General features: G+C 45.2%; 1 protein-coding gene across 4 annotated transcripts in view; it reads right to left on the reverse strand.

Annotated features, from left to right (window-relative positions):
- FOXP4 (forkhead box P4) overlaps positions 1-22,558 on the reverse strand; it is a 73,512-nt gene extending 50,954 nt beyond the window's left edge. For 2 of the 4 annotated variants that reach the window (XM_069946278.1, XM_069946272.1), the window contains exon 1: positions 22,306-22,558. The gene's annotated coding sequence lies outside the window, so the exon portion shown is untranslated. Of the gene's footprint in view, positions 1-19,636; positions 19,766-22,102; positions 22,123-22,305 lie in introns of those variants that run through there. The other 2 variants (XM_069946276.1, XM_069946274.1) reach the window with 2 other exon arrangements.
- Positions 22,559-26,262: the final 3,704 nt, after the last annotated feature.

Genomic DNA, 26,262 nt, shown 5'->3' on the forward strand with positions numbered 1-26,262 from the left:
TTGGTTTCGATGAGATTTGCCGTTTTCAAGATATTTATGTTTAAAGACCCCTAATTTCCCACAGGAAATAATGGCCACACTGTAAATGCTAACAGCCAATCACAGCGCATATGCAAATAGCTAAAATATAGCAGCCAATAAAAATTCTAAGGTCTTGTCAGTCAATGCCTCACAACATCCACACAGTCACATGTCCACTAACGGCCAATAGAAGATGGAAGGTCCTTAATAATTTTCTCTCACTGACATGAGAAAGATTGGCATGGTGAGCCGGTGATGTAGCATAGCCGAAACCCACATGATACAGCACGGCTGAGTCAGTGAAGTAGCAGAGGTAAAGGTATCAAATGTACCAAAGTCGCTCTTAAAGGGACATTACATAAGTGGCTCTTAAAAGGACAGTACCAAAGTCACTCTTTAAGGGATGATACATAAGTCATTCTTATAGGGATGGTACATTAGTCACCCTTAAAGGAACAGTACTAAAGTCACTTTTAAAGGCACAGTATTAAAGTTGTTCCTAAAGGGCCACGGCCAAAGTCACTCTTAAAAGGGACAGCACTAAAGTTGCTCTTCAAAGGGTGACACCTAAGTCGCTTTTAAAGGGCCAGTACTTTAGCTGGTCCAAAAAGGGACAGTATACAGGTCACTCTTAAAGGGATGGCGCCAAAGTCGCTCCATAAGGGACGGTACCAAAGTTGCTCCTAAAGGGAGGATAACAAGGGCTAATTTTTTTTTTAAAGGGAAGTCACTGTTAAAGGGGCGCTCTTTTCAAGCACTATGTATTTCCCTGGAAATGCAAATCTAGTTATGATTAAAATGTCCATATTGTGCCTCTACTGTCACTTATCACTTACAGGGGAGGTTGTGGTGTCATTTTTTGCACCATGATCTAGTTTTTATTAGTATCATATTACGTATTGATCACTTTTTATTATTGTTTCTATTTTCTTATTTCTTTACAGATCAAACAACTATGCACACTTTGCTATATAATATACCGTACACATGTAGAAAAACAAGAGCGCACTCACCCCATAAAATGTCTTCATCTTTATTAATTTATCATTGGTTAAAAGCCATCCACGTATAGTCGGGTGGTAGAAAACGCCAATACACTTAGATCACAGAAGACGTCTTCTGTGATCTAAGTGTTTGGCGTTTTCTACCACCCGACTATACATGGATGGCTTTTAACCAATGATAAATTAATAAAGATGAAGACATTTTATGGGGTGAGTGCGCTCTTGTTTTTCTACATGTGTACGGTATATCACGAACCTTTGCTATAGAGAGCAGCACCACGATCCCCAGATCCACAACGCAATACCCACTGTGTACTCCACAACTCCACTTCTTTTCTTAGTGTTTTTTAGTGCAGGCACTGTGACTTTCTACTTTAGTATATAATATGTTTACTTGTTTTATTATTCATGATATTATTTAAGTACCCAGTGTGGTCTTATAAAATCCCGACTGAATGAGTAGGGGTGCCGTTCAGGGTCAATCTCTAGAGCCTGTAAAGAGGACTGTTTGAATACAATGAAGTGTTTTCTCAACTACTTGTACTAGTGATATACGGAGAACAATGGTTATTCTCTAATGGTACTTTTACACGGAGCGATAATTCGCCCGATCGCACGATTAACGATTTTGAATGAACGATGTTTTTTTTACAACGATCATCGTTTAGACGGAACGATACATCGTACGGAAAAATCGTAATGCGATTGTTTTGCGATCGCTTAAGCGCATCTCACACATAGGTGAAATCGTTGAAGGAATGTTTACACGGAACGATCTGTGAATTTTTTGCGAACAACCAACGATAATTTGAGAACATGTTGAAAGATCAAAATAAACGATTTCTCGCTCGTCGTTTGATCGTTCGCTGCGTTTACACATACGATTATCGTTCGAATTCGATAGTTATCACGGAAATTCGAACGATAAATCGTTCCGTGTAAAAGGACCATAAGGGTCCTTTTACATGGACGCAAGTGCCGATCAGCTGAGATCTGAACTCGTTTGCAGTACCTCAGAAGGCACAATCAATCATGGGACACATAAATGACCATTGTATCGTTCGTGCAGCCATTGTAATCGTATTGCTATCAGCTGAACACCCCCTATTTAGACAGAGAGACTTATGCTGCGTTTACACGGAACGATTATCGCTCGAATTTTCGCAATAACAATCGCATTTGAGTGATAATCGTTCCGTGTAAACACAGCAAACAATCAAGCGATGAGCGAAAAATCATTCATTTTGATCTTTCAACATGTTCTCAAATCGTCATTCGCAAAAAATTCGCAGATCGCTTCGTGTAAACAGACTTTCAAAGATTTACCCTATGTAAAAGATGGGCTTAAGCGATCTTAAAAAAGATCGCAATAACGATTTTTCTTACGAATCTTCTAACAATTTTTCTCCATTTAAACGCTGATCGTTATAAAAACCAAATCGTTGCTTCAAAATCATTAAACGTTCGATTGGGCGAATTATCGCTCCGTGTAAACCCAGCATCAGGGCTGATAGCAATAAATTTTTGCCCCTGCACCAAAGATGCAATTAACCAACGATTGGGCGTTTCCCCCGTCCTCGGCTGATCGCTTACATTAATGCTGCGTTTACACGGAACGATAATTCGCCCGATCGTACGATTAACGATTTCAAAGTAACGATTTTTTTTTATAACGATCAGCGTGTAGACGGAACAATATATTGTACGGAAAATTCGTTTTGCGATCGCTTAAGCCTATCTCGCACATAGGAAAAATCGCTGAACGACTGTTTACACTGAACGATTTGTGAATTTTTTGTGGTAAGATCAAAATGAATGATTTCTCGCTGCGTTTTTTTTTTTTGCGAACGACGAACGACAATTTTAGAACATGTTGTAAAATCAAAACGAACGATCTTTCGCTGCGTTTACACGTACGATTATCGTTCGAATTCGATTGTTATCGTGCAAATTCGCACAATAATCGTTCCGTGTAAACGCAGCATGACTTTAAAACAGGCTGATTATTAGGCAAAGCAGCGTTTCTGGCAAGGGGCCTTAAAGGGGTATTCAGCCCAAACATAATCTTTGATATGCCCATGGTGAGACTAACATACTTTCATACTTGTTATCTATTCAGTCTCCTTCCCCCAGTTCTCAGCTCCTGCTTTCTGCTGAAGGCACAAAAATCTGTGTGTGAGCTTTTCTCTCTGTCTCCCCCGCCTCACCCTCCCTTCTGAGACGGCTGATGTAAACAAGTCCCTATCTGCATTCTGTAATGCTCGGAGGGATAATCACGGTGAGTTCATCAGCACCTTGACCTAAGAATAACCCTCCAAGCATTACAAAGAAGCTCCAATGTTGCAGATACAGCCTGCCAGGGATTTGTTTACATTAACTGTCTCATAAGGGAGTGGGAAGGAGGTGGGGGAGACAGAGAGAAAGACTCATACACAGATTTTTATGTCTTCAGCAGAAAGCAGCAGTTGAGAGCTAGGGGAAGGAGACTATTCATTAATCCCTTAACGACGGAAGACGTACATTTACGCCATCTTGTCGCTAGGGGAGTTCAGAGGGTGGCTGCTCCGTTACCCCGTTCTGAACTGCCGCAATTCCGACTGCTAACGGCAGCCGGGGACCACGGCTATTAGCGATCGCCACTCCCGCTAATTAAGACCGTTAAATGCAGCTGTCAAACATGACAGCTGCATTTAAAAGTCTTCTGTGCGGCTTTTCCTGGTGTCTAGAGGGGCAATCACAGAGGGGGGATCCCTTTATCTTAACAGCTCGGGCCTCAGCGTCAGAATGATGCTGATTCTGGCTCAGTATGCTATTGATCTGGTCTGCAGCAGACCAGACCAATAGAGCACCGATCTCATTGATCAGTGCTGTATAAAGCATCCAGGGGGATCAGTGCTGTGTATATAGGAGGCCCCCAGGGGATCAGCGCAGTATATATGTATCTCTATGAGAGATCAGTACTGTGTATATAGAAGGCCCCCAGGGGGACTTTTAATTAATGTATAAGTTGAAAAAAAAAAGTTTTTTATTAATAAAAAAAAAACCCTTCCCCTAATAAAAGTCTGAATCACCCCCCTTTTCCCATTTTATAAATAAACAAACATGTTCGGTATCCCTGAGTGCATAATCGGCTGAACTATTAAATTATCCCATTCCTGATCTCGCACGGTAAATGGCGTAAGCACAAAACCCGCCAAAGTGCAAAATTACGCATTTTTGGTTGCATCAAATCCTAAAAAAATTGTAATAAAAAGCGATCAAAAAGCAATCATTACAGATCATGGCGCAAAAAATGACACCTCACACCGCCCCATAGACCAAAGGATAAAAGCGTCATAAGCAATTGAGGGATTTTAAGGAACGTTTATTTTCTGTAAAAGGTTTTATTTTTTTTAAAGCCGTCAAATAATATAAACGTTAAGCAAGCTGCATATCATTTTTATCAGACCGACTTGAGGAACATAGATAACATATCAGTTGTACCATAGGACAAACGGCGTAAAAACAATTTCACTTTCGCAGCAAATTTTATGAAAAAAGTCTGCCATTGCAAAGTAAAAATAGTGGCGCAAAAAATAAGGGTTCATATGCGTCTGTAGGGGAAAAAAATACAAGTGTTATGGCCTTTTAAACATGAGGAGGAACAAATTTAAATGCAAAAATGAAAATTGCCTCTGTCATTAAAGGGTTAAGGGTGATTTCCACCAATAAATTAACAAATACCCAATGCATCCGACCAGCGCAGGCAATGTAATCTGCTACCAACTGAATAACAGCTTCAGGCTATGTTCCCACACTGTCTATTTTGCCAGTTAGATGGCCGTCATTCTGTGGTCAAATAACGTCTGTGATTATACAAATAACAGCAGTCATTATAAAATAACGGCCAATATCGGCCTCAAAACGACAGCTGTTGTGAAAGATGGTGGTGAACATAGCCTCAGACTGCCATACTGAAGGGAAACATTCATACATGCGCACAGTACAGTACCATACTTCACAATTCTGTTATGATTTTTTTCAAGCAAAAACAGGGACTAAGGCTGCTTTCACACTGCCTTAAAATTTCAGAAAAAAAAAAGGTATGGAAAAAACTCCATGGTCAGCATTGGTGTTTTTTTTCTGGTGTTTTTGTGAAGGTCAAAAAATGCCACAAAAAAGTTGTGTCTGGGGGCGCCCATAATCAAGTACAACCTGTGTGTGTGGTGTTTATAATGTTTGGGGGGGGGTGCTCTTTTTTCTTTTGAAATTGCAGGAAAATATTTTTGTCCTAAGCAATGCAGCAAAACATAACCTAGATTCCTAGGAGTTGGAGGTGATGCATATTTCGGTGCATCACCAAAGCCAATGACGACCCACCATCCATGCATGTGACAATTTTGTTTACGTGCAGTGAGAATTTTCTGCAGTATATTCCTGAAGTTGTCACAGAGCATAATTGCAAAATGTGTGAATGCCCACTCAGTATTCAGTGGCCGGAGCACCCCTTTAACAGAGAGAACTTCAGTAAAAATGGAGTTTTCTAGAGGGCTTATCCATGGTCCATTGTTCCCCTCAGCATTTAACAACAGATGTCGCTAGGAGTGGCTGCGGCTCAGAGCAGATCAGATTCTTGCACTATGTCAGACTTATGTTTGGATAAAAAAAAAGAAAAGTCATAGGTCTGACATGTGCCAAGAGCGTGTCCTATGACGTACGCCTGGCAGCCAACTTCTGGACGTTTTCCCGGCAGATCTCCTAGATCAGCCCTTGTTTAGAGTCTATCACAGGGCTTGTCTACCAGGACGGAAGGGTCACCCAATCACCCCATTCCCACAGCCATTTCCTATCATCATTCACTGGTCATGTGTCCCCTTACAACTGAGCTGAGGAAGCCGCATTTTCTTGTTCATATCATCGGCTGTTTACTGACGCTTGCCCCATGTAGTGGGGGCCTAGGCCTCGCAGACCTCTCTCCCCTCTGCCCTATGTACATTGCCTTGGGACTAAAATAAATAATAATAAAAAAATAAATAGATAAAAAGTACCTGCTACATAGTCTGACAGACAACTGAACCTAAAATGCTGAGTTGAGTTGAGTGGAGATAACCAGGTTAGATGCAGAAATTCTTGGAATGAGCGTCCTAAGAGGGAAAACAAACAGAGCGGCGAGCACATTCTCCATCCACTCTTGTCTCCCCTCCCCCCCCCCCACTTAACAATCTCCCCTACGTGAGCACAGAGTGGGGGGAAAATAGGCCCGTTTGCATATGAAGGCTTTGTAAGAAGTTGGAATTTAGCCAGTAAAATTATCTAATTTGAACGGCCATCCATAAAGTTTACTGAAAAACGTTGGGGAAGTCTCCAACCACTACCAGATACTGCAGGATACAACACAACGCCAATGAACCCCAACTGGGCCTAGCTTCTGTATGCAGCCACTAACCAACACTGTCACCGTGTTCTCAGAATACTGCAAGCAACGTTCTATTTCTTCCATGTACTGCAACACTAGGAATAGGTTTTCTATTGTAAGGCTATGGTCACAGAAAAGACGTCTGCTTTCGCTGCGATTTAACTGACCTTAATAAAATGACGGACGCCCAATGCACACAGTGTATAAAATAATGGGTGCTGTCTGCGTGGATGTCAGAATAACAATCATGACAATTAATTTTGGACGTCTTTTGCAAACACCGTCCTTTCACCGTTTTTACTATTAAATTCAATGGAGTTCACAATTAACGACAAAGGGCGATCAGTCCACCTGACCTAGAATAATGCACCAACAGCCGTCACTGCACTGACGGGCGGCCAGACAGCTAAATTAAGGATATCAAAAGGAGGAGAGGAAAAAGACGTACTGGAAACATATAACATTTCTAGTATAGCACCAGTGTTATCCAGTCTAACCAGTGGGAAGATAGCCAAAGGGTATAATCTGCCCCCAGAGGTGGCGGTCTGAGGCTCCTGATCTTACACACCTGGGTACGGTGAGTGAATGGCGGCTGTGTAAGTTGTACGGCCACCTTACAGTGTATTATGGCCACAAAGACAAATATACAGTTTTTCCTTTACTTTAGTTTTTTTTTTAATTGTGAAAAAACAACATTATTTATTTATTTTTGGTATTTGAAAACTGAACCAATATTTTTGGCAGCAGCAACATCTGCCGTGGCTTTACCCACTTACTGAGGTGTACACAAGCAGTCCTGACACATTGTGAAGTCATTGTAACTCTCTCTGCTCCACCACAATGGAAGGTGTAACCATTGCCGGTATATCACGCTACCGCATTACATATGATGCTTTCGCTATAGTAAATACTTTGCGTCGTTGCTTTGGATGAATCCCTAAACAGGCGGTATTTTTGAGTGTTACTTATTAAGATGCTTGCTTAAAAAAACCCAAAACCAAGATCGCCGACCATAAGTAGCAGTACAGCCGTGTTATAGCTAGAAGAGATCCGCCAGCCCTGCCAAATGGTGGAATCACGCCTGGCCGGTAGATCCAACTCTTGTGCAAGCTCCATTTAAAAGAATGGGACAGTGACAAGAGAATCATCTACCGTCTGTCAGTCCAACCTTAGGTACTCTGGCGACTCCCACTACAGCTACGTTCCCACTATGTAAAAATAAAAGCAAATATCGGCCGTTGTCAAAGATCACGATCAGTCCAACTTGACGTAAGACGACGCCTAGAACTACATGGATCCAGATGCCTGGTCTTCCTAAGGACGTTGGGCAGTTGTGGCTCTGTAGCTGCCATGTCAAGTCTTTGCACAAACTTCACCTACTGACTCTGGCCCAGCTTTTAATAAAATAATCTTCAACGTAATAAACAGTATTCTATAAATATCAAAACAACTGGAATGTTTCAGCTCATCGCTGCCCATCCTTTTTTTTATTTTGTTAATTCTTTTCGGATTGGCCAGGAACAAGTAAAAGACAACGCTTCACTTTTAGTCATTGGGGGAAATTTATCCAGGGCTTTGCACCTATTTTTAGGTGAATAATTTGTCGCTCATTTTTGGTCTCAGTTCTATTTATGAATCAGTATTCGATGGGTGAATATTTTATTATTTTTTTTGTTCACCCAAAAATTTGAATAATCCAGGATTTGCGCCCATTTTTGACTTTTCAAAAACCTTAAAAAAAAACAGCGCAGGCCTACGTCTGATCAGTACCGGTGCAGGGCCTACGTCTGGTCAGTACCGGTGCAGGGCCTACGTCTGGTCAGTACCGGTGCAGGGCCTACGTCTGGTCAGTACCGGTGCAGGGCCTACGTCTGGTCAGTACCGGTGCAGGGCCTACGTCTGGTCAGTACCGGTGCAGGGCCTACGTCTGGTCAGTACCGGTGCAGGGCCTACGTCTGGTCAGTACCGGTGCAGGGCCTACGTCTGGTCAGTACCGGTGCAGGGCCTACGTCTGGTCAGTACCGGTGCAGGGCCTACGTCTGGTCAGTACCGGTGCAGGGCCTACGTCTGGTCAGTACCGGTGCAGGGCCTACGTCTGGTCAGTACGGCTGCAGGGCCTACGTCTGGTCAGTACGGCTGCAGGGCCTACGTCTGGTCAGTACGGCTGCAGGGCCTACGTCTGGTCAGTACGGCTGCAGGGCCTACGTCTGGTCAGTACGGCTGCAGGGCCTACGTCTGGTCAGTACGGCTGCAGGGCCTACGTCTGGTCAGTACGGCTGCAGGGCCTACGTCTGGTCAGTACGGCTGCAGGGCCTACGTCTGGTCATTACGGCTGCAGGGCCTACGTCTGGTCAGTACCGGTGCAGGTCCTACGTCTGGTCAGTACCGGTGCAGGGCCTACGTCTGGTCAGTACCGGTGCAGGGCCTACGTCTGGTCAGTACCGGTGCAGGGCCTACGTCTGGTCAGTACGGCTGCAGGGCCTACGTCTGGTCAGTACGGCTGCAGGTCCTACGTCTGGTCAGTACGGCTGCAGGTCCTACGCCTGGTCAGTACCGGTGCAGGGCCTACGTCTGGTCAGTACCGGTGCAGGGCCTACGTCTGGTCAGTACCGGTGCAGGGCCTACGTCTGGTCAGTACCGGTGCAGGGCCTACGTCTGGTCAGTACCGGTGCAGGGCCTACGTCTGGTCAGTACGGGTGCAGGGCCTACGTCTGGTCAGTACGGCTGCAGGGCCTACGTCTGGTCAGTACGGCTGCAGGTCCTACGTCTGGTCAGTACGGCTGCAGGTCCTACGCCTGGTCAGTACCGATGCAGGGCCTACGTCTGGTCAGTACCGGTGCAGGGCCTACGTCTGGTCAGTACCGGTGCAGGGCCTACGTCTGGTCAGTACCGGTGCAGGGCCTACGTCTGGTCAGTACCGGTGCAGGGCCTACGTCTGGTCAGTACCGGTGCAGGGCCTACGTCTGGTCAGTACGGGTGCAGGGCCTACGTCTGGTCAGTACCGGTGCAGGGCCTACGTCTGGTCAGTACCGGTGCAGGGCCTACGTCTGGTCAGTACCGGTGCAGGGCCTACGTCTGGTCAGTACGGCTGCAGGGCCTACGTCTGGTCAGTACGGCTGCAGGGCCTACGTCTGGTCAGTACGGCTGCAGGGCCTACGTCTGGTCAGTACGGCTGCAGGGCCTACGTCTGGTCAGTACCGGTGCAGGGCCTACGTCTGGTCAGTACGGCTGCAGGGCCTACGTCTGGTCAGTACGGCTGCAGGGCCTACGTCTGGTCAGTACGGCTGCAGGGCCTACGTCTGGTCAGTACCGGTGCAGGGCCTACGTCTGGTCAGTACCGGTGCAGGGCCTACGTCTGGTCAGTACGGCTGCAGGGCCTACGTCTGGTCAGTACGGCTGCAGGGCCTACATCTGGTCAGTACGGCTGCAGGGCCTACGTCTGGTCAGTACGGCTGCAGGGCCTACGTCTGGTCAGTACCGGTGCAGGGCCTACGTCTGGTCAGTACCAGGGGAATTTGTTTGCCACTTTTTTAGGACTTTTTACTTAAATCACAACAATTTACCATAAATCACAAATAATATATTGTAACATAATAAACACCGACCCACACTAGAATAGTCGCCCACATTAGAATAGTCGCCCACATCAGACTGCTTAGCAAATGCACCCCATTGAGTTTAATTTTATATTAAATCAGTATTATTCGTTTAATGCATTTTTAAATGGTCACTTTTAGGCTACGATCATACAATGTACTATTTTTTAAAAGAACGGCCAAACACATCTGTTTTGATCCTTTTTTTATTATAATGGAGGTTAATGGAAAAACAAATCCAAACCGACTGCACAGAATTGGGTCCCTTTCTGCTTCCGTTTTTTCCTCCGTATACCTCAAACGACCTCTGTGAAGCCGGCCTTCCTGATATCACTGAGATTACTTTTTCCCCTATGACTTTAGTCAAGTTATATAGTTTTAGGCTATGTTCAGATAACGCCCGTTTTCATTGGCCAACAAATAACTCTGTAACTCATATATTAATGGACGTCATTTGTTGTTAAATGACGGCTGTCCAATAAAAACGGACATTATTTTGGCGGTGTGTGAACATAGTTCTATGCTCCAGGGGATTTATTTTAATTCTAGCCAGAACGGGGGGAATACAGAAAGGAGCAGAAATCCTTCGGTTCTCCTTCCCCTCCTCTCCTGTGACCTGGGCCGGACAGGAGGCCAGGCTGGAGCTCTTTGACCAGTCGTCCTCCTCATCCTCAGTATTGATCCGGGAAGTAAGAGAGGACATATTTTCTAGATGAATTGCTGCTGCATCATATAAAGGCTCCATTGATCCCATTACTTTATAGATACAAAGTATGAATGATATAACCTGATCCCCGGCACAGAGCTGGCGGGTGCACAGAGACAGTATATGAAGTGCGGAGTGATGGAGATTATAGGAGGTATGTGAGGTATCTGCTCCAGAGCCGCCCTATGTATCACTGAGGCACAAGACAAGTTATAAAAGTAGACAAGACAGCGACGCACAGACACAACATACAGATAGAATAGACACAAGTATAATACACAGAGGGCCGCTGTACAAGGACGAGGCAGAAGGAAGAGACGAGAACCAGATGTGCAGCTGCTACACAGACACAACAGAGATATGAGATGTATAGATACTATATGGAAGGAAACGAGACACATATAGAGCCGTATATGTTATATACCGGTGCTATGTAATGTAGCTAGATGTAAGGGTCTTATATGTTATATACCGGTGCTATGTAATGTATCTAGATAAAAGAGCCCTATATGTTATATACTGGTGCTATGTAATGTATCTAGATAAAAGAGCCCTATATGTTATATACTGGTGCTATGTAATGTAGCTAGATGTAAGGGTCTTATATGTAATGTATCTAGATGTACGGGTCCTATATGTTATGTAATGTATCTAGATGTAAGGGTCCTATATGTTATGTAATGTATCTAGATGTAAGGGTCCTATATGTTATGTAATGTAGCTAGATGTAAGGGTCCTATATGTTATATACCGGTGCTATGTAATGTATCTAGATGTACGGGTCTTATATGTAACGTATCTAGATGTACGGGTCTTATATGTAATGTATCTAGATGTACGGGTCCTATATGTTATGTAATATATCTAGATGTAAGGGTCTTATATGTAATGTATCTAGATGTAAGGGTCCTATATGTTATGTAATGTATCTAGATGTAAGGGTCCTATATGTTATGTATCTAGATGTAAGGGTCCTATATGTTATGTAATGTATCTAGATGTAAGGGTCCTATATGTTATGTAATATATCTAGATCTACGGGTCCTATATGTTATGTAATATATCTAGATGTAAGGGTCCTATATGTTATGTAATATATCTAGATGTACGGGTCCTATATGTTATGTAATATATCTAGATGTACGGGTCCTATATGTTATGTAATGTATCTAGATGTACGGGTCCTATATGTTATGTAATGTATCTAGATGTACGGGTCCTATATGTTATGTAATGTATCTAGATGTAAGGGTCCTATATGTTATGTAATGTATCTAGATGTAAGGGTCCTATATGTTATGTAATGTATCTAGATGTAAGGGTCCTATATGTTATGTAATATATCTAGATCTACGGGTCCTATATGTTATGTAATATATCTAGATGTAAGGGTCCTATATGTTATGTAATATATCTAGATCTACGGGTCCTATATGTTATGTAATATATCTAGATGTAAGGGTCCTATATGTTATGTAATATATCTAGATGTAAGGGTCCTATATGTTATGTAATATATCTAGATGTACGGGTCCTATATGTTATGTAATGCATCTAGATGTAAGGGTCCTGTATATTATGTATCTAGATGTAAGGGTCCTATATGTTAAGTATCTAGATGTAAGGGTCCTATATGTTATGTAATATATCTAGATGTAAGGGTCCTATATGTTATGTAATATATCTAGATGTACGGGTCCTATATGTTATGTAATGCATCTAGATGTAAGGGTCCTGTATATTATGTATCTAGATGTAAGGGTCCTATATGTTAAGTATCTAGATGTAAGGGTCCTATATGTTATGTAATATATCTAGATGTAAGGGTCCTATATGTTATGTAATATATCTAGATGTAAGGGTCCTATATGTTATGTAATATATCTAGATGTACGGGTCCTATATGTTATGTAATGCATCTAGATGTAAGGGTCCTATATATTATGTATCTAGATGTAAGGGTCCTATATGTTATGTATCTAGATGTAAGGGTCCTATATGTTATGTATCTAGATGTACGGGTCCTATATGTTATGTATCTAGATGTACGGGTCCTATATGTAATGTAATGTATCTAGATGTACGGGTCCTATATAATATGTATCTAGATGTAAGGGTCCTATATGTTATGTATCTAGATGTACGGGTCCTATATGTAATGTAATGTATCTAGATGTACGGGTCCTATATAATATGTATCTAGATGTACGGGTCCTATATGTTATGTATCTAGATGTACGGGTCCTATATGTTATGTATCTAGATGTAAGGGTCCTATATGTTATGTAATGTATCTAGATGTAAGGGTCCTATATGTTATGTATCTAGATGTACGGTCCTATATGTTATGTATCTAGATGTAAGGGTCCTATATGTTATGTATCTAGATGTACGGGTCCTATATGTTATGTATCTAGATGTACGGGTCCTATATGTTATGTATCTAGATGTACGGGTCCTATATGTAATGTAATGTATCTAGATGTAAGGGTCCTATATGTTATGTATCTAGATGTACGGGTCCTATATGTTATGTATCTAGATGTACGGGTCCTATATGTAATGTAATGTATCTAGATGTAAGGGTCCTATATGTTATGTATCTAGATGTACGGGTCCTATATGTTATGTATCTAGATGTACGGGTCCTATATGTTATGTATCTAGATGTACGGGTCCTATATGTAATGTAATGTATCTAGATGTAAGGGTCCTATATGTTATGTATCTAGATGTACGGGTCCTATATGTAATGTAATGTATCTAGAAGCAGACATAAGGGCCACTTCAGTCGAATAAAGAAAATCAAAGTTTTTCCCTTTTTTTGAAGTATTTGATAATCTTTAAAGAGAGACTTAAGGTGCCGCATTGTATAATAACGTCTGCTCTTCTGATGTTCGGCTTATGATATTGGTTATCAGCCGCTTTACGTAAGAACGTTCGCCCGTCTGTCGTCTCTGATAAACAGAATTTTTTTTTAAACATTTTAATATTTTTTTTAACTTTCATGTATTCTGTTTCTTTTATCTAAGGACGTCGTCTGCTTCTGTTATTACGAGGTTTCCAGGTGCGAGACGAGATGATGGCGGCCTGCACTAAGGTGAGATCAGCAGCTCCCTCCATATCAGGGATAGGGAACTGGCCGTCCTCCAGCCATCATGCCTGGACCGCCAAATGCTCTACAGGCATGATGGGAATTGTAGTTGTGTAACAGCTGGAGGGCGGAAGGTTCCCCACCCCTGCTCTATATAGTACTTGCCTGGGACTGCCTATGCCAGTGTCCCTTACTCTGTAGGCTATGCTCACACACAGTATTTTTGCTCAGTATTTTGCACCCAAAACTAGGAGTGGATTGAAAGCACAGGAAGACTATGTTCACACACTGCTGAAATTGAGAGGATGGCCGTCATTTAACGGCAAATATTGGCCGTTATCTTAAAATATAGCAAAATACTGAGCAAAACTACTGTGTGTGAACATAGCCTTATAGGGATATAATATACTGATACTACAAACACAAGGCACTTTGTTTTCTGGCCAGTTCTGATAATGTAACAATGTTCTTTGCAGTTTTAGGCTATGTTTACACACAGTATTTTGGTCAGTTTTTCTGTCAGTCTTTTGGGCTATGTTTACACACAGTATTTTGGTCAGTTTTTCTGTCAGTCTTTTGGGCTATGTTTACACACAGTATTTTGGTCAGTTTTTCTGTCAGTCTTTTGGGCTATGTTTACACACAGTATCTTTGCTTAGTATTTTTTAACCAAAACCAGGAGTGGATTGAAAACACACTTTTGAAATTTAGTGAATGGCCGCCATTTAATGGCAAATAATTACTGTTATTTTAAAACAACGGCCTCCACTAAATTTTTAACAATGTGTGAACAAAGCATTTCTGTGTTTTCTATCCACTCCTGGTTTTGGTTGAAAAATACTGAGCAAAAATACTGTGTGGAAACATAGCCTTAGTCAGTTTTCCCATCATTCTTTTGGCTGTCATTTCCGTCAGTCATTCGGCCGGTATTTCCATCAGTCATTTAGTCAGTATTTCCGACAGCCTTTCGGTCAGTATTTCCGACAGCCTTTCGGTCAGTATTTCCGACAGCCTTTCGGTCAGTATTTCCGACAGCCTTTCGGTCAGTATTTTCGACAGTCTTTTGGTCAGTATTTGTAGCCAAAATCAGGAGTGTAACAGACAGACCAAAATTATAATGGAAAGATTTAAACAGGTTAGGTTCACACTTCACATAAAAAAAAATGACAGCTGTGTTTCATAACAACGGCCATCACTGCAGAAATAACCTCTGTATTTTTTAAATAACGGATGTTATTTGCACAATGATGCCTGTTATTGTGAAAGTCAGGCGTCACTTTTACATATGATGTTTTTAACCTACTCCTGGTTTTGGTAGAAAAAAAAAAACACTGAGCAAAATACTCTGTGTGAATGTAGCCTTAGGCCATGTTCACACATAGTATTTCCGTCACTATTTTGGTCAGTATTTTTTTTAGCCAAGATCAGGAGTGGAGCTAAAAATTAGACCACGTTCACACGGTGTATGAGACCGGCCGTTCCGTGACCTGGCTGGGTCACGGAACGGCTGGTCTCAGAAAAGATCATCCCGATGATCTTTATTGCCGCTGAGTTCTGATGCGGACACATCCGTGCACGCCCGCATCAGAACTCCCCACTGCACACTATGAACCTTACATTGTGTGAACACAGCCCTATAGTGGAAAGATTTGCACAATTTTCTGGTTGAAAAATTACTGAATAAAGACTGATGGAAATGATGACCAAAACACTGATGGTAATACTGACCAAAAAACTGTGTGAACAAAGCCTAAGAATGTAGTGACATCAATGTGTATAGTAGTTACACCATATATTCAGCATTTTGGTCAGTGTTTTTTTTAACCAAAACCAGGAGTGGGTAGAAAATAATAATCTTTCCATTATAATTGTTCTCTGTTGACTCTACTCCTGATTTTGGCTACAAAAACTGACCAAAATACTGACAGAAATACTGACCCAAATACAATGTGTGAACATAGCCATAAAACACAGATATGGGAAGGAGAAGGCGAGGTGATAATCTGCCTGATAAGATAGAGCGGCTTCCGCAGTAATAACACAGGGGATGGTCCTTTGGGTCTTTTTATATCAGAGGTGTAATGTCCCAAATAAGTAAAATACCTCAACAATAAAAGAAAATAACCACATAATAAATAATAGTATAATAAATAGTAATAATAAAAAAATTCCCTTCAAGTGTATTTTCTTATTGCTGCAATACGGAATAACCGATTGCAGCACTAATAGAATGGTAAGAATAGGGAAACGTGCTCTGACGCTGCGTCATGTCAGGGAGGCCAAGTGCACAGAGCCAGGATATGGTTTTATATCACCCGCTACAATGGCAGTCTAGATGTCCCTGACTGAGGGGCTTATCCTCTTATGAATGTATGTTACTTATTGTCCCCAGAAGGAAAATAATTAAAGGTGATTTCCACAGAATAGGGGACACTTGTATAATGGTGGGATCCTGTGATGTGAAGACCAGGGACCTGAGACTGGTGACCCTCACACCTGCACACCGCTGCTCCATTCATCTTCTATGGGATCTGCCGGTGATAGATGCCGGACCTCCCACCATCATACACGTATAGGGCTGGACCTTCCTGTTCAACTATCATAAAGTGTCAGCTCTTCTCCCCTCTCTTACTCTTACACTCATATTACACCTATATACCGAATACAGATACAATACACTCATATCACACCTATATACCAAATACAGATACACCTATATACCGAATACAGATACAATACACTCATATCACACCTATATACCAAATACAGATACACCTATATACCGAATACAGATACAATACACTCATATCACACCTATATACCAAATACAGATACACCTATATACCGAATACAGATACAATACACTCATATCACACCTATATACCAAATACAGATACACCTATATACCGAATACAGATACAATACACTCATATCACACCTATATACCAAATACAGATACACCTATATACCGAATACAGATACAATACATTCATATCACACCTATATACCAAATACAGATACACCTATATACCGAATACAGATACAATACACTCATATCACACCTATATACCAAATACAGATACACCTATATACCGGATACAGATACACCTATATACCGAATACAGATACCATACACTCATATCACACCTATATACCGAGTACAGATACACCTATATACCGGATACAGATACACCTATATACCGAATACAGATACCATACACTCATATCACACCTATATACCAAATACAGATACACCTATATACCAAATATAGATACAATACACTCATATCACACCTATATACCGAATACAGGTACAATACACTCATATCACACCTATATACCAAATACAGATACACTCATATCACACCTATATACCAAATACAGATACACCTATATACCAAATACAGATACACTCATATCACACCTATATACCAAATACAGATACACCTATATACCCAATACAGATACAATACACTCATATCACACCTATATACCAAATACAGATACACCTATATACAGATACAGATACAATACACTCATATTACACCTATATAGGAAATATATGGTATCTGCTGCTTCACAACACATCTGATGCTGCTGTATCACCCTATGGCTGTGATCACACAACAGGACGGCTACCTTGTAATAAATAACGGATGTAAATAACGTCCATGAACATTACTGATTATTAAATAACGTCCGTTATAGCTGCAATATTCCTACAATATTCCATCAGTGCATTTGGGGAATTTCCAGGGACGTTCCCTCTAAATAGCACAAAGTTCTATAATGTGCAGTAATAGGGGGGTCCAATAACTTTATGTTTTCAGAAGACGCCACATCTGCACTACCATTACTATATGGCTGGACGCTGGATAGGATATATGTCGTCATAGCCAGGGACACACAGGGTTAATATCCGCATACAATGTGCCACACAGTAGTACAAAACAACCAGTGTGACAAAGTCTTACAGGAAACAGAATATGAAGAAGAGACAAGATGACCCCCAGAACTCCAGAGAGTGCAGCGTGGTAAGACACGGCGACGGCGGTGGCCTCCCCGCTCCCTGGGATTTTAATGGCACATTTCCTGCTTCATTACACTCCAAAGTTATGGGGTCTGCGAGAGCGGCTGTAGGGTGACCGTGCGATATCATGGCCCCCTCCCTGCTGTCCTACTGGCTTCAGCTGTGTAAACATCCCATCCGTACCCCCTAAAATTCCCCCAGGTTCCGAAAGGGATATGGAGCCGGTGACTCTGGTCTAGTAAAGCTCCATCCAGCACACATACTGTACAAAGACAGCTGTAATATAGACGGACATATGTGCGGAAGGTAAATCATGTGTGACTGAGGACAATGGAAGCAACAAGCACGTGTGCTGCCTTCTCTGATCTGGAACAAATAGCCAAAATGATTCCTCAAATTCCTCGAAGAACCGTCTCAGGATTCACTCCGCTGCTGCCGCTGTACAAGACTTCCAGGCAAACTTTCAGACAAAGCTCCCGCCCGGCTACAGAAAGCCGACGTCCCGGTCAACAGGTGGTATTTATTTTCCCCACATAAAAATATTTATCCCTCCAAGTAAGCAGGTGTCTCGGCTATACGTGCTGTGCGCAATCCAAGATACAAACTACACAAAGCAAACAACGAGAAGTCTGCGCTGTACGGTACACACACCATGGGCTAACCCCTAACTCCTTCAATAGCAACCAAACCAATACGTATTCTATCGATTAGATATCAGTGCTGGGAGCCTCCTGTAGGTGTGCGGAATATTCACGCCTCAATAGAAAATATTCATTATAAAGCCCAACGTGTATATATATAAAAAAGTCACCATTTATAAAATATTAGAAAAATTCTTAAGCATTCATTGTCAGTAAAACATAGAAAAATAACAAAGACGAGAAGAAAGGATCGACATGGAGTTATATCTACATATCTTACAGGATACCAGAAGTGTTAATAAAGTATGGTATAAATAATATATACTCGTGTATACAGCAAGATCAGCAGAACAACCGTTTCCACTGGGAATTTACAAAAAGAAAAAGAAATGCAAGAAAGACACCTGTGCCGTCCACAGCCGGGGACAGTCCAGTCCTGCATGGGGTTTACTAACAAAAAGGAGCACCCTGTAATGGAGCCCAATCTCAGAGTACTGGTTAATATACGAGCAGCATAAATATACGACTGTATACATGAGACATGTGATGGTGTAATATAAATATAGCTATATACCCCCATCTCTATGTATACAGTTACTACACAAGGTAGATGCTCTCAGCGTCAGATGAGAAGATAAAGGGAAGAGCAGGCGGAGAACCAGAAACATGGCACACGACTTCCGGAGACAATGAAGACGGAAAAAATACCGCTCCACGGACGTGATTTCTGGACGTTCTGTGTCCAGCATTTACATCACACTATATTATTCTTACAGCAGAACAAGGGCCAATAAATAATAAAAAGTTACAGATATAACAAGGATATAATTTACATCCAAAAACAGAACAGCTAATAAATCGGATTACACCGAAAAATAGCGAGACTCAAGAAGAAACCATAAAAAGGGAGATTTCTAGTGTCCAGTGTGAAGAACATAAAGGCTCAACAAGTTCCGGAGTTTTCCAAGTGGCAGATATGATGGCGGGATAAGCCGTCCGAGATCAGAGCACAAAGCTCCGTGCTGGTATATAGAGAACAAGTGCACGAATCCCGGGCAGGGAAATAGTGAGACCCCCACCTGCACGCTGCCCCCTCACTTCTGTGGGCATTCGGAGGACCCTCACACCTCTGGTCACCCCAGCACTCACCTCACTCTATATTGGTGTTTGCACACTTGCATGGTCTCTACAAATATTTATAAATCTTGGCACACGTATCTACTCGTCACGAATACCAAACGTAAAAAGTGTTCTGCACGTCGTAGTCTTCGTTTTAGGGCCGGACAGTTTTTGATATTTTTATATATATTAAAAAAACAAACTAAAAGTCCTTCCGGATGCTGGTGTCTCTGGCCGTTCCTCTGTTACTTATGCGTGTAATCATTAACCTATATACAAACAGAGGTGCGTATAGCAGCCATCCTGACGACACAAGAGGCTTTCGAGGAAGGAACAGTCACTTTAGTAGCAGGATCATAAATGCAGCCGAGTATTTAGAGGTCACGCAGAGGTGGCCAGGAAAAATGTCCCACTACAGATGAAAGAGCGACTGCTCCCCATCTCTGTGACACACAATGAAGCTGGGCCGGCGCTCCCCGCACTCCCAGAGCTGGAGAGAGGAACACTAGTGTAACACACTCAGGACAGCACTCACTATTACACAACTTCTGTCTGATGAGGACAACACAAAAGGGCCATGTGGGAGAGAAGATCCTCCAGAGCAGCGCTCACTCAGGCTGATAATAGGGGCCCCAACCACAGCAATAATAACCTGCCCCACTAGATGACTTCTCTCTACTTCTCTCTACTCTGTTACTGGATATTATGTCGGCGATTGGACTAATAACTAAGCAGATTTTGGCATCTATATTCCCAATATATCTCCATATATTTCCATACCAAGCACCCACTCAGATCCACCCACACAGATAATGGAGGCAATCATTTCCTGATTACTGTCACCTCCTTAGCATGGGGGGAATCTGACAGGCCTGGGCCACAGCCGCCATGGTCGGGGGGACACAGCCGCCATAGTCAGCGGGGGGGGGGGGGGGGGGGGGGGGGACACAGCCGCCATAGTCAGGGGGGACACAGCCGCCATAGTCAGGGGGGGACACAGCCGCCATAGTCAGGGGGGGACACAGCCGCCATAGTCAGGGGGGGACACAGCCGCCATAGTCAGGGGGGGACACAGCCGCCATAGTCAGGGGGGACACAGCCGCCATAGTCAGGGGGGACACAGCCGCCATAGTCGGGGGGGACACAGCCGCCATAGTCGGGGGGGGACACAGCCGCCAAAGTCAGGGGGGGACACAGCCGCCATAGTCAGGGGGGGACACAGCTGCCATAGTCAGGGGGGGACACAGCCGCCATAGTCGGGGGGGGGGACACAGCCGCCATAGTCGGGGGGGGGGACACAGCCGCCATAGTCGGGGGGGGGGGGGGGGGGAACAGCCGCCATAGTCAGCGGGGGGGGGGGGGGGACACAGCCGCCATAGTCAGGGGACACACAGCCGCCATAGTCAGGGGACACACAGCCGCCATAGTCGGGGGGGACACACAGCCGCCATAGTCGGGGGGGACACACAGCCGCCATAGTCGGGGGGGACACAGCCGCCACAGTCGGGGGGGAAACAGCCGCCATAGTCGGGGGGTACACAGCCGCCATAGTCGGGGGGGGGGGGGACACAGCCGCCATAGTCAGGGGGGACACAGCCGCCATAGTCAGGGGGAACACAGCCGCCATAGTCGGGGGGAACACAGCCGCCATAGTCAGGGGGGGGGACACAGCCGCCATAGTCCCACTATACATTTCCCTATAGGTCACACTATAGATGCCACTATACACCGACTATATATGTTACTGTATACCCCACTATACACCCACTATATATGTTACTGTATACCCCACTATACACCCACTATATATGTTACTGTATACCCTACTATACAGGTTACTGTATACCCCACTATATATGTTACTATACACCCACTATATATGTTACTGTATACCCCACTATATATTTTACTGTATACTCCACTATATATGTTACTGTATACCCCACTATATATTTTACTGTATACCCCACTATATATTACTGTATACCCCACTATATATTTTACTGTATACCCCACTATATATTTTACTGTATACCCCACTATATATGTTACTGTATACCCCACTATATATGTTACTGTATACCCCACTATATATGTTACTGTATACCCCACTATACTTCCGCCCGTATATCAGTGTTTATAAACAAGTAACTTCACAACTTTCCAACAATAGTTCAGATAATGACACATGCAATGTGTGCGCAGAAGTATATACCCTGTATACACCCAGTATATATACCCGGCATACATACCCTGTATACACCCAGTATATATACCCGGCATACATACCCTGTATACACCCAGTATATATACCCGGCATACATACCCTGTATACACCCAGTATATATACCCGGCATACATACCCTGTATACACCCAGTATATATACCCGGCATACATACCCTGTATACACCCAGTATATATACCCGGCATACATACCCTGTATACACCCAGTAAATACACCCAGTATATATACCCTGTATACACCCCTCACATACCCTGCATATGCTCTATTTATGGGGAAAACAAACTTCTTCCGTCCCCAGATCCTGCCGGTAACGGGATCCCCGGGATAGATAACGCGGGCACGGCGCCGCCGGGTGCGGATCCGCAGTACAAACGCTTCCTGGAATCCGGTGCGGAGAGAACGCGTGTCCGGAGTGTGCGGAGTATGAGCTCAGGAAGCCGAGTGTGAACTCACCTCTAGATGGGTCCGGGGCGGCTTCCCACCACTGATCCGCCACAATCCATGCAGATCAGGGAAGGATCGGCAGAACTTGGGGCAGAAGTTTCGTAGTTGTCCCAGTCCGGGCAGCCGGGGGTCTCTGAGCCCCTGTACAGGAGCAGGTGGAGGAACACAACGCGATCTCCCAGATGGGGAGGAAGAAGAAGAAGAAAACTTGAGAGGAAAGAGATCTTGTCCCTTCTTCTCCCGAGGCGCACACTGACTGGACTGAGGAACAGCTTAAAAAAAAAAAAAAAATCCACAAAAAAAACCCACCCTCCTTCCTCGCCCCCCCACTGTGACACTACAAAGACAAGAGCGGAGCTGCACCTCTGTGTATCTGCTCCCAGCCCCCTCCCCAAAGCTGAGACAATCCAGTGCCGGCCCCCTCCCCTCCTCCTCCCTGCAAGACACCAGCGGCGGCGGCGGCAGCTCGGAGGGAAGAGGGCAAAGAAAGCAAAGAAAGGCTCCAGGCCCGGAACCGCAGCGGCTCTTCACAAGTCACTGCACACAGGCACTCACTCACTGCACACAGGCACTCACTCACTGCACACAGGCACTCACTGCACACAGGCACTCACTCACTGCACACAGGCACTCACTCACTGCACACAGGCACTCACTCACTGCACACAGGCACTCACTCACTGCACACAGGCACTCACTGCACACAGGCACTCACTCACTGCACACAGGAACTCACTGCACACAGGCACTCACTCACTGCACACAGGCACTCACTGCACACAGGCACTCACTCACTGCACACAGGCACTCACTGCACACAGGCACTCACTCACTGCACACAGGCACTCACTGCACACAGGCACTCACTGCACACAGGCACTCACTCACTGCACACAGGCACTCACACAGTGCACACAGGAACTCATTCACTGCACACAGGCACTCACTCACTGCACACAGGCACTCACTCACTGCACACAGGCACTCACTGCACACAGGCACTCACTCACTGCACACAGGAACTCACTGCACACAGGCACTCACTCACTGCACACAGGCACTCACTGCACACAGGCACTCACTCACTGCACACAGGCACTCACTGCACACAGGCACTCACTCACTGCACACAGGCACTCACTGCACACAGGCACTCACTGCACACAGGCACTCACTCACTGCACACAGGCACTCACACAGTGCACACAGGAACTCATTCACTGCACACAGGCACTCACTCACTGCACACAGGCACTCACTCACTGCACACAGGCACTCAGTGCGCACAGGCACTCACTCACTGCACACAGGCACTCACTACACACAGGCACTCACTGCACACAGGCACTCACTGCACACAGGCACTCACTCACTGCACACAGGCACTCACTCACTGCACACAGGCACTCACTCACTGCACATAGGCACTCACTCACTGCACATAGGCACTCACTCACTGCACACAGGCACTCACTTACTGCACACAGGCACTCACTCAGTGCACACAGGCACTCACTCACTGCACACAGGCACTCACTGCACACAGGCACTCACTCACTGCACACAGGCACTCACTGCACACAGGAACTCACTGCACACAGGAACTCACTGCACACAGGCACTCACTCACTCACTCACTGCACACAGGCACTCACTGCACACAGGAACTCACTGCACACAGGCACTCACTGCACACAGGAACTCACTGCACACAGGCACTCAATCACTGCACACAGGCACTCACTCACTGCACACAGGCACTCACTGCACACAGGCACTCACTCACTACACACAGGCACTCACTGCACACAGGAACTCACTGCACACAGGCACTCACTCACTGCACACAGGCACTCACTGCACACAGGCACTGACTGCACACAGGCACTCACTCACTGCACACAGGAACTCACTGCACACAGGAACTCACTGCACACAGGAACTCACTGCACACAGGCACTCACTGCACACAGGCACTCACTCACTGCACACAGGCACTCACTCACTGCACACAGGAACTCACTGCACACAGGCACTCACTCACTGCACACAGGCACTCACTACACACAGGCACTGACTGCACACAGGCACTCACTCACTGCACACAGGCACTCACTCACTGCACACAGGCACTCACTCACTGCACACAGGCACTCACTGCACACAGGCACTCACTCAGTGCACACAGGCACTCACTGCACACAGGCACTCACTGCACACAGGAACTCACTGCACACAGGCACTCACTACACACAGACACTGACTGCACACAGGCACTGACTGCACACAGGAACTCACTCACTGCACACAGGCACTTACTCAGTGCACACAGGCACTCAGTGCACACAGGCACTCACTCACTGCACACAGGCACTCACTCACTGCACACAGGCACTCACTCACTGCACACAGGCACTCACTCACTGCACACAGGAACTCACTGCACACAGGCACTCACTGCACACAGGAACTCACTGCACACAGGCACTCACTCACTGCACACAGGAACTCACTGCACACAGGAACTCACTGCACACAGGCACGCACACAGGCACTCACTCACTGCACACAGGCACTCACTGCACACAGGCACTCACTGCACACAGGCACTCACTACACACAGGCACTCACTACACACAGGCACTCACTGCACACAGGCACTGACTGCACACAGGCACTCACTCACTGCACACAGGCACTCACTCAGTGCACACAGGCACTCACTCAGTGCACACAGGCACTCACTCACTGCACACAGGCACTCACTCACTGCACACAGGCACTCACTACACACAGACACTGACTGCACACAGGCACTGACTGCACACAGGAACTCACTCACTGCAAACAGGCACTCACTGCACACAGGCACTCACTCAGTGCACACAGGCACGCACTCACTGCACACAGGCACTCACTCACTGCACACAGGCATTCACTGCACACAGGAACTCACTGCACACAGGCACTCACTCACTGCACACAGGCACTCACTGCACACAGGAACTCACTGCAAACAGGCACTCACTCACTGCACACAGGCAATCACTACACACAGGCACTCACTGCACACAGGCACTGACTGCACACAGGCACTCACTCACTGCACACAGGCACTCACTCACTACACACAGGCACTCACTCACTACACACAGGCACTCACTCACTGCACACAGGCACTCACTACACACAGACACTGACTGCACACAGGCACTGACTGCACACAGGAACTCACTCACTGCACACAGGCACTCACTGCACACAGGCACTCACTGCACACAGGCACTCACTCAGTGCACACAGGCACTCACTCACTGCACACAGGCACTCATTCACTGCACACAGGCACTCACTCAGTGCACACAGGCACTCACTGCACACAGGAACTCACTGCACACAGGCACGCACACAGGCACTCACTCACTGCACACAGGCACTCACTGCACACAGGCACTCACTGCACACAGGCACTCACTACACACAGGCACTGACTGCACACAGGCACTCACTCACTGCACACAGGCACTCACTCAGTGCACACAGGCACTCACTCAGTGCACACAGGCACTCACTCACTGCACACAGGCACTCACTCACTGCACACAGGCACTCACTGCACACAGGCACTCACTACACACAGACACTGACTGCACACAGGCACTGACTGCACACAGGAACTCACTCACTGCAAACAGGCACTCACTGCACACAGGCACTCACTCAGTGCACACAGGCACTCACTCAGTGCACACAGGCACTCACTCACTGCACACAGGCACTCACTGCACACAGGCACTCACTCACTGCACACAGGCACTCACTGCACACAGGAACTCACTGCACACAGGCACTCACTCACTGCACACAGGCACTCACTGCACACAGGAACTCACTGCAAACAGGCACTCACTCACTGCACACAGGCAATCACTACACACAGGCACTCACTGCACACAGGCACTGACT

This window comes from Dendropsophus ebraccatus, chromosome 11 (genome assembly GCF_027789765.1).
Source record: "Dendropsophus ebraccatus isolate aDenEbr1 chromosome 11, aDenEbr1.pat, whole genome shotgun sequence".
NCBI lineage: Eukaryota > Metazoa > Chordata > Amphibia > Anura > Hylidae > Dendropsophus > Dendropsophus ebraccatus.